The sequence below is a fragment of the Suricata suricatta genome, chromosome 14 (assembly GCF_006229205.1).
Source record: "Suricata suricatta isolate VVHF042 chromosome 14, meerkat_22Aug2017_6uvM2_HiC, whole genome shotgun sequence".
Lineage (NCBI taxonomy): Eukaryota > Metazoa > Chordata > Mammalia > Carnivora > Herpestidae > Suricata > Suricata suricatta.
Window position 1 is genome coordinate 18107234 of NC_043713.1, and position 10832 is coordinate 18118065.

Below are 10832 nucleotides of genomic sequence, written 5' to 3' on the forward strand. Positions count from 1 at the left end.
TTTTTAATTTTTATTTATTTTTATTTTTATTTTATTTTTTTAATATATTTTTTAAATGTTTTATTTATTTTTGATACAGAGAGAGACAGAGCATGAGAGGGGGAGGGTCAGAGAGAGAGGGAGACACAGAATCTGAAGCAGGCTCCAGGCTCTGAGCTAGCTGTCAGCACAGAGCCTGATGCGGGGCTCGAACCCACAAACGTGAGATCTGACCTGAGCCAAAGTCGGAGGCTTAACCGACTGAGCCACCCAGGCGCCCCAGTAAATAGGACATTTTTAAAGCCCTCCAATAGAGAATTTTTTCTAACCATTGACCCAAAAAAAAAAAAAAAAAAAGATTTATTCTTTATGTTTTTTATAGTACAATTATAGCAACCGTTTTTTTTAATAGAAACGAGGCAAAACTAGTCATTTTTAATCTGTTTTCATTGCATATCTACATCTTGAGAGAACATCTAGAAACCTGTCGTCTTGGGAATTTAGGCATAAGTTTAGCATAGTCTTTTAACTCTAGAGTATTTTGTGACCGACATTTGATTTCTAATTGCCTAAAAATAGTTTGCCAACTGTATTTCACTCATAAAGCATCATCCTTTTATTAACGTCTCTAAACTGTCAACCTTGTTTTGAGAAACTGCATTACTTTTCCTTTAAACAGTGTGGGAAACCAAAAATAGCCTGCATGTGTTTTATTTTTAATTCCTTGAGGCTGGGAGGAAAGGGAAGGTCACAGTGTGCTTCAACAATGAGAATACACTGCATGACAAAGCAAAATGCAGGGACAAAAATTAATGCCAGGTTTTCAAGATGATTACTTGTTAGTAATATTTTGACAATAACACATATTCCTTTATCAATAAGATGTACATGTAAAGCTATTTTTGTTTTTCTAGGTAGTTGGCAAAAAAGGAGAAAGCCACTAAGGCACAAAAGACACTGGAAGACCATATTGCAGTCCGATCTACAGCTCCTGGATAATTGCTTGATTCTCGTCAGAGACTGTCAATATTCCATTCATTGCCATTACCAATAAATCGTTGCTTTTGTTCGGATGGTATCACTAGTGTTTATTGTAATCTTGATACATGCAATTGTAAATAAAAGTCACTACTTTTGCCAAGCTTAATTTTTGTCATTTTAAAGAAGTATTTTCTCTTTTCATTTATTTGAAAATTGGCACACTTCTGATTTTAGAAGGGACTTATGTGTCTGCTAGTATATTGATTGAAAACCAGTTCCTTTCTATAGGAGATCAAGACTGTTTATGGGAATTAAGGAGTGTGTGTGCAGTCATGTACACACAGCAAGTGATTTTGATAAAAGGACTTGGAACAGCTAAGTATGTTAAACTGAGTTCTAACTCCTATGTTTATTAAACATTCGGGTATCTGAGCTATAAGAAATTGCTCAAGTTATAACCTACTAGACAGAAGTTTAATGAGATTTAACTGTTCTCACCGAGAACAGTTAATGGGACCAGATTTTAAACCCTTCTGGATGACCTTTAAAAATTTGAGTCAGCCGTTGTCTTTACTAATAGAGGTATGTTGAAATCTGACCATGGGGGAAAATACAGTACTGTGAGTTCATGCAGCAACAGAAATTAATATTTTTAAATCAAGCATTTATTATCTTAATTACAAAAAGGTACAGTGTTAATGTACAGAGAACATGATTTAAGGTTGTAAATGAATTGGCCAAATAATGTGTTTGAAAGATGCTTCACAAAAGGCTACTTACTACTTTTTTTCATCTTAAAGCTAATCTAGAAAGTATTGGTGAATTTAATATTTTAATCTGTTTTTTAAATTAAATTTTAATTTTAACTTCTGAATATTAAAAATTCAGTGTTTGAAAAGAGTACATAGATTATTAATTTTGATTCATTTAATACCTTTGAGGGCATTTTTGTCTAGAAGTATGGTAGAGATAGCATTTTGCCTTTGGGAGACCAATGTATACATGTTTATGAAAATATTATGCAGAAGTTTTTGTGTTAAAACAATCACTTTCTAAAACCCCCCGTATCGTTGGATCGTGTTTAGTTCGTTTGTAAGCACGTTAAACGGGTCTGTGGTAATGTCTGTCTATCTTATGTATTCATACTTACATTGCCTTGGGCTGAGTAGGGAAAGTTCAAGAAATAAAAATTTATAACATTCCTTAATATAGAGCATCTCAGATCAATCACGTCTGAAATTAGGGATACGATTAAGAGCAAGTTTTATTTCCCACTTTTGTATACTTTTATGGGTAATTGTTAAAGTGCCTCATCTTCAGGATTGCTGCTCTCATCCTGTTTATACTCAGCAGTTTGAAAACGCAGTGAAAGCAATTACATATTTGTAAAAGTTTAGGATCAGATTTACATTGTGTGAGTTTTCTATACCAACTGGTTGCATTATACAAATATTCCATGATTATTCAAATTGCAAATAGTGAAAAATGAATGTTTATAGGTGACTATAATATTTCACTATGGGAAATTTTACAAATAAACATATGTAGTTGACATTACTTAAATCACCAAGCTGAAATGCTATTTTCTCCTGAAACAGGATGCGTGTGTGTGTAGACACACACATATATACCTATAACATATTTATATATCCACAGAATTTTCTAGATGAATAAAAAGAGCATTTGAAAAATGTAACCCTAGTTATTTTAACCAAAACCATCCATGAGATAATGTTTTCTAGAAAACTAAGGCTTATTATTTTTTTAAGATTTATTTATTTTGAGGGAGAATGCAACGGGGTGGGGGGGGCAGAGAGAGAGAGAGAATCCCAAACAGACCCTGTACTGTCAGCATGGAGCCCAGTGTGGGGCTTAAACCCACAAACTGTGAGATCATGACCTGAGCCAAAGTCAAGACACTTAACCAACTGAGGTACCCAGGTGCCCCTAGTATTAGGTTTATTATTTGTTTTGTCAGACATAGCAAAAAACCCAAAAAACTTTTTTCTTGAGTTTGCATATTTCACATCAAGATGCCTTATCTAATTTGGAACAATAATGAAATAATCCATAATAGAAACAAAAATACTCCAGTACAGAGTCTTGCAGCATAAGGCTGAGATCAAAGGTGACACACGTTCTTGTGCCCATGGCAGACCTTTATGATCTATTTTGGACAACATATCCCCCCAGTCTCATTCCAGAGGTAGCTAATCTATAGAAGTTGACAGGTGAATTGAAACCTGTCTTCCATCTTTGTCTCAAGACTTAAGGATCTAAACTGTAGTTGTGGCAGTGTTCATGGGGGGTGCTGGTATTGCACATTTAGCCTCAGCATTTTATTTATGGCTGCTATTAATACACCTGATATGGAGAGTGGGAGGCTTTTTTACCTAAAATAGTTTGGCAGATCTTCTCATGTTCCTCTTAATGTCTAAAATAAATCTTTAATTCTGAAATAAGAAAGCCCTGGAGTAAGTTAGGCAGCATAAACTCTCCTTTGTGAGTATTAAAGAATGAAAGAACTTTCGGGGCTTCCGTGTTGCTTGTATTAATATTTATAGACTTCAAATTGATAGATTGGGTTTTGTGTGTGTGTGTGTGTGTGTGTATGGAATTGGTTTTTTCTAACCTTAGATTTTGTTTTTGAATGAAAAGTGACTTAGAATGGAATCCACTCACTGAACAGTAAAGGGAAACCTTGAAGGAACATTGCTGCCATTTAGCTTTAACACTTATTAGAGGGCTTCTGTTTTTAGAGGTTTTCTGTTCTTCAAAGTTTTCCAAACACATGTATGTTCTATAACATACATGCAGCATGTTTGTTAGGCAATGAATTTTAAGATACTGAGTTTTTTATTCACCATTTAAGCCTATGTTGCTTAAGGAAGAGTATTGATGTCATTTTAAACATTTTCACCTTGTTTTATTTTTAGCTCAATACTTTGTTTTCTACATGCTTAGGACTGTAAGTGGGCAGAGTGGAGACTTTACAGGTGAATAAGATTACTTTTAAACCTTGTGGCCCATGCAAAATTAATTGGGAGAATGTGTAAATAAATTATGTCCATAAAACAACTTTAGATTTTGGATATACTACTAAAATTATAGATACCCCGGAATAATATTAAGTCTTATGGTGTGTAACCCTAGACTTTAGATAGAGTATCTCCTTCCTCTCACTTGCTATGCTTCTCTATGGAAAGAAGTTAATTTAGGAATTGATTCTGCCAAGTTGAATAGAGAGTTGTGAAAATGTGATTTGTTGATTTATACTTGGACACGCATTTGAGATACTGGCCCGTTATGCTACTTTGGAGCACGATCTTTGAAGTTTGGATCTCTGCCCTCCTACTTGTAAGCTGTGTCATCCTTAACACGTAACATGTTAGGAGTTTGAGGGGGCGCCTGGGTGGCTCAGTAGGTTAAGGGTCCGGCTTTGGCTCAGGTCATGATCTCACGGTTTGTGGGTTCAAGCCCCGTGTCGGGCTCTGTGCTGACAGCTAGCTCAGAGCCTGGAGCCTGTCTTCAGATTCTGTGTCTCCCTCTCTCTCTGACCCTCCCCTGCTCTCACTGTCTCTCAAAAATAAAAACTACATAAAAATTTTTTTTTTTTTAAAAAGGAGTTTGAGGTCCTGCTGTGTAAAAATAGGAACATTACCTGTTAGGCTTGTTACGAAGGTTAAATGTGTGTGACTTTGTACTTCCAACAAGGGGAAGTGTTTCTTCTGTACCCTGCTGTCCCATCTCACTGCCACTGCTTTTTAAAGGCTGTCGTATCTTGCAAGGCATAAAGCAGAAGCCTCCTAATTGTCTCCTTGCCTCCGACCTGACCTCTGTAATGTGCCCTCCATATGGCTGTTAGTTATCTGTCCTTTTTGAGGTCTTCATAATGTGATCTCTCCCTCCAGCCTTCTGCCTTATCCCTTCCTTTCTGTCTGCTGCACAGCACTCGCAGGTATGAGAATGTACCTTGATAACTAATGCCTTTCTCTGACCTAACTGATCCACCTGACGAATTTCTACTTATCTAGGAGGCTCAGTCGAGGCAAAACTGATCATGGTAACATAATGATGGTACGCATGCCTCCTTTTTGCTGCCATAGCATCCTGTCCTTATTTCATCCTGGCATTTAGCAAACAACATGGTAATTATCTGTAGTCTCATTTGCTCTTCTCACAAGCAGTAATGCAAGGATTTTTCCCTACCCCCAAACCAAAGTAACTTTGATCTCTGTCACCAGTAAACACAATAGTGAACAAATTCTCAGGTTCCAAGAAGACCTGCTTGAAGTCTGAGAGACTGTAGGAATTTGCAGTTTTGTAAGGTAAGGATGAGAATTTAGCAGTGGTAAAGGAAAAGTGCTGATTGGTAGAATGCACACAATTTATGTGCAATCTGTGTGCCTAGAATGAGAGTTAAATAAAAGAGATTTCTTAGGGTCAAGAAGGAGATGAAGCTGGAAGAGCAAGTAGAGACCATGACCAGAAGCTCCTATGTCCTGTCGGAGAGATCAGACTGTTCTTGGTTTATGGGAGGAGGAGCCCACACCAACAAGTGTGTCACATGTACGATTGGATGTAGAAATACTGGTTCTGAGGAAAAAGCAAGTTTGGAGGAGAAGATAAATGCAGGTTTTGCATAGCAATATATCTGAAATGCGTTTTTGGCTTTCCAGTGGAAATGTCTCATAGGTTCGCAGGAATGTGGTTTTACGACCAAGGGCTAGAAATAGGGAACTAGGAGTCATTTTGGTGTAGGTGTATGAATGGGAGTATCTAGGGAGAACATAAAGAGGAAGGAGAAAAGAGGCAAATACTAGGGAATATTAAGGAATTAGAAGAGGAGCCTAAAAAGCAGAATATTCATCAGGAATGTAGAAGGGATCAGGGGAGGAGTCAGCGAAACGGGGTTAAATGAATTCAAGAGGGAGTAAGTCGTCATTATGTGTAGAAATACTGAAATTAGGAGACCTTCAACCCTTGAGGTTGTGGAACAATCTTAGTAGTGCTTAATTATTAGAATCATTGATTATATTAATCCTGTGGTTGAAGAGGGCATGAGCAGACAATGATTCTGAAACCCTTCTGGCAAAGAAATTGAGAAGCTTTCATAGTCTACCACTGAACACAGTTTTACATGAAATTTGCACGGTGTAGCGATTGATGGCAACATTCCTTAAGAATGTGAAATGCTGCTTTGAAGTTGTCATTAAAGGCTTTAGTACTTCCTTATAATCAGGTGCCTTTTTTTCCTGTTTTTTTTTTTTAAATATAAATTTTGTCCCAGCTGTCACCCTACAATGTTATTTCATGACTACTTTCATTCTCTTAAAAAATCCTTATTTCACAGAGATAATTCCTTTGTCAGACTCCTGGATGGGTCATTTAGGTTTCTTAGTAATTAAGGCTTATAATTTTACAGGGTAATGTTGAATGCATAAGTTGTTAAAATCACTGTTCTGAGTTTTTGAGTAACACAGAATTTCTTCACTAGATCCTTGTAGTCTCCCTGACTGACCTTTACTGACTAAGGATAGTGAAAATAGTGTTTGCTGTTTCATTTATTTCCCTGGCCACATAATTCTCTCAAAGGAGTCAGCATACTGACAGCATTAGGAATGCTTCTGCGTGGGTTCAGCTTCAACTGCAGGTGGCTTTTTCAGTTTTTTTTTTTTAATTTTTTTTTAATGCTCTTATTTATTTTTGAGACACACACACACACACACACACACACACACACACACACACACACACACAGTGTGAAGGGGAGGGTCAGAGAGAGAAGGAGACAAAGAATCTAAAGACAGGCTCCAGACTCCAGGCTCCAGGCTCTGAGCTAGCTGTCAGTACAGAGCCCAACACGGGGCTTGAACCCATGAACTGTGAGATCATGACCTGAGTGGAAGCCAGGCGCTCAACCGACAGAGCCACCCAGGCACCCTGGCTTTTCCTGTTTAGAGACGAGTACTGAGTCAGTGAAGCATCTGACTTGGGCTCAAGTCATGATCTCACAGTTTGTGGGTTCGATCCCCATGTCAGACTCTGTGCTGGCAGCTCAGTGCTTTTTTCTGTGTCTCTGTCTGTCCTCCTCTTGTGCTCTCTCTCCTCCAAAAATAAGTAAACACTTAAAAATGTTTAAAAATAGTAAAAATGAGTAGCTCAAAAAGGATAATGGCAGGGAGCCTGGGCATAAGTGGATAGGCCATCTCAAACCACTGGGATAGGCTTGTACAGAAAATCGATGTCCATTAAAAAGTAAGGTAAGATGTCACTTGATCTGATTTTTGATGAATCTAGCAACTGCAAGGGGAAGATATTTGGATGTTCACATTTTGGTTTTCATAAAACAATTTTTTTTTCTGGAACTTGAGAATTCTTGTTGCTTATCAAGTATGGAGTCCATTGAATTTGGGAAATGTTAAAAACGTTGGTCCAACAACTTGCTTTTCAGAGTACCCTAATGCAATTGTTACTGGGACTCTAATATATGTATGGCATTTTAGGAATTAGCTGTTTCTATGTACATATACTTCTATAATGCTTGTTGAAAATAATGAACAATAATATTAGCCTATTTGTGCACTCACCATTCTATTCCACAGATCTGTTTGTCTACTGGTATGTGACTGCACATTGTCTTGATTACTTCAGCTTTGAAGTCAGGTAGTATAATTCATCCAGCTTTCTAATTTTTTAAAAAATGCCTATTTATATGTTTTTGAGAGAGAGAGAGAGAGAGAGAGAGACAGACAGACAGACAGACAGCGGGAGAGGGGTAGAAAGAGAGGGAGACAATCCCAAGCAGGCTCTGCAGCTGTCAATGCAGAGGCCGATGTGGGGCTCGAACTCAGGAACCATGAGATCATGACCTGAGCCGAAACCAAGACTTGAAAGCTTAACCAACTGAGGCACCCAGGTGCCCCAATCCAACTTTCTTAAGATTTTTTGTTGTTGTAATTCTGGATTCTTTCCATTTTCACTTCAGAATCAGTTCATCAATTTCTAAAAAAAAAAAAAGCAAAAAAAGCTTTATGATTTAGATTTCCTTGAATATAACATCTTAACAATATTAAGTCTTCCAATCTATGAACAGTTTGTACATATGCAAATATGTACACACACACACAATCTCCATTTATTTAGATTCTCCTTAATTTCTCAAGCCAAAACTTCATAGTTTTCCATATGGAAGCCCTTCTTTCATGACTAGATTTACTCTCAGCTGTTGGAAGTTTTCGACATTATTGCAGATGGAATTTTAAACATTTTATTTTCCAATTGTTTGTTATAACCATAGAGCAAAACTGTTAATTTTTGTATATTGGCCCACTAGTCCTGGCACTTTCATGAACTCTTTATAGGTTCTAGTAGTTTTTTTAATGGATTTCTTATGGTTTTGTATCTAAACAATCATCATATGCAAATAGAGTTGTAGATTTTTGAACAATGTCCATTATTAAATTGGTGAAGTTCCTTTCTATTTCGTATTTGCTTGAATTAAAAAATACCATGAATGGATGATACATTTTGCCAAGTACTTTTTCTGCATTATTGAGATGATTATATGTGTTTCCTTCTTTATTCTATTTAATATGGTGAATAATATAAATAGATTTTCAAATATTAAACCAGCCCTGCTTTCCTTGGATTAACTGCACTTGGTCTTGATATATTATTTTCATATATTGCTGGGTTAAATTAGCTCAGTTAGTATGCTGAGGATATTTTGTGTCTATACTTGTGAAGGTATTATTTTATATGCTATGTTATAATTTCTTTGTCAGTTTTTAATATCAGGATTATGCTGGTTATTGTTTAAATGTGTGATAGAACTCACCAGTTTTAGTGGAATAAATATATATGTTGTTTTTTTTTTAATTTTAGAAAAAGAGAGAGCATGAGTGAGAGGGGCAGAGGGAGGGAAAGAGAGAATCTTAAACAGGCTCTACGTTCAGCACAGAGCTCAGCGTAGGGCTCAATACCACAACCCTGGGATCATGACCTGAGCTGAAATCAAGAGTCTGATTTTCAACTGATTGAGCCACCCAGGCACCCCTGGTGGAATATTTTAAAATATTTATTTGATACATACTAGAATCATTGAGCTTTTCTATATCACACTGTGTCCACTTTGGTAAATTTTATTCTAAGAAATTTGTTTTTTATTTAAGTTGTCTAACTAATGGCATAGCCTTTTGGCATTTCCATTATTGGTAATTTTTTTCTTTCTCTCTTTTTTGTAACCAATCTTACATAGAGGTTATAAATTTTATTACTCTTATCAAGAATGAATTTCTAGCTTTGTTATTTTTTAAAATTTTATTTATTTATACACTTCTCTTTCTTATTTCCTTGTATCTACTTAATTTGTGTTTAATTTACTCTTTTTTCTCCCATTAATATAAAAACTTTGGTCATAAATAGAAATCTTTCTTCTTTTCTAATATAAGCATTTAAAATTATAAACTTTCTGCTAAGCTGTGCTTCAGGTGAATACCAAAATTTTTGTTATTTTTTTTTACTGTAATTCAATTCAAAATATTTGAAAGTTCTCATAATTTATTCTTTGATTCACTTAGGGTAATTTAGAAATATATTGCTTCATTTCCAAGTATTTGGAGATTTCCTAAATATCTTATTTTCATTGATTTTTTATTTAATTCTATTTTTATAAGAGAACATACTTTTAAGATTTCAATCCTTTGGCATTTGGGGGGGACTTGTTTTCTGTCCTAAGATTATCATCTATCTTGATGACTATCCTGTGTACACTTCAAAAACATTGTATATTCTGCAGTTGTTGAGTTTGGTATTTTTTATAAATATTAGTGAAATCAAGATGGTTGGTAATATTGCTCATCTACAGCCTTATTAATTTTATTGTTTGTTATTCTATTGATTATTAAGGGAATAGTGTTACAACCTCCTACTATGAATATATGTTTGACTTAAGCACATACACATTATGTCTTTCTGATGAATTGACACTTTAATCATAAATGTTTCTTTAAACATTTTTTACATTTATTTATTTATATTTTTTTACATTTATTCAGTTTTGAGAGAGAGAAACGGAGCATGAGTGGGGAGGGGCAGAGAGAGAAGGAGACAGAATTTGAAGCAGGCTCCAGGCTCTGAGCTGTCAGCACAGAGCCCGACACAGGGCTCAAACCCACGAGCCATGATTTCATGACCTGAGCTGAAGTCGGACACTTAACCAACTGAGCCACTCAGACATCCCTACATTTGTTTATTTTTAAGAGAGAGAGAGAGAGAGAGAGGGAGGCACAGAATCCAAAGCAGGTTCCAGGCCCTGAGCTGTCAACAACAGAGCCCAACGTGGGGCTCAAACCCACAAACCTTGAGATCATGACCTGAGCCAAACTTGGACACTCAATCGACTGAGCCACCCAGGCACCCTTCATAAATGTTTCTTTATATATTTAGTAATACTCCGTCTTGAGGTTTATTTATTTTGTCTGAAGTTAAGATCGTCACTCCAGTTTTCTTCTGATTGTTTGGATGGCTTAGATTTTATAACTTTTTAACTTTCAGTGTATCTGTATTTAAAGTATGTTTCTTGTAGAATGTATTTAGTTGGGTATTCTAAAATCCAGTCTGACAGGGGTACCTGGGTGGCTCAGTTGGTTAAGCGACTGCCTCTTGATTTCAGCTCAGGTAATGATCTCATCGTTCATGGGTTCACCTACTTCTTTATGTGTTAATCAAAAATTTCATAGTTCAATTTAAATTTTTCTTTCTTTAGTGGCTACTCTAGGGAATACATTGTATATCTTTTAAGATCCCCTTAGATTTAACATGGTGCTTCGCAAAATACAGGAAAGTTGAAGCATTGTTGTTTTCTTTAG

The 10832-nt window shown here is 36.1% G+C and overlaps 1 long non-coding RNA gene across 1 annotated transcript in view; it reads left to right on the forward strand.

Annotated features, from left to right (window-relative positions):
• Positions 1-1142, forward strand: part of LOC115278207 — a 5842-nt gene extending 4700 nt beyond the window's left edge. The window contains exon 3 of the long non-coding RNA XR_003902760.1: positions 894-1142. This is a non-coding gene — a long non-coding RNA (uncharacterized LOC115278207). The remainder of the gene's footprint in view (positions 1-893) is intronic.
• The last annotated feature ends 9690 nt before the right edge of the window (positions 1143-10832 follow it).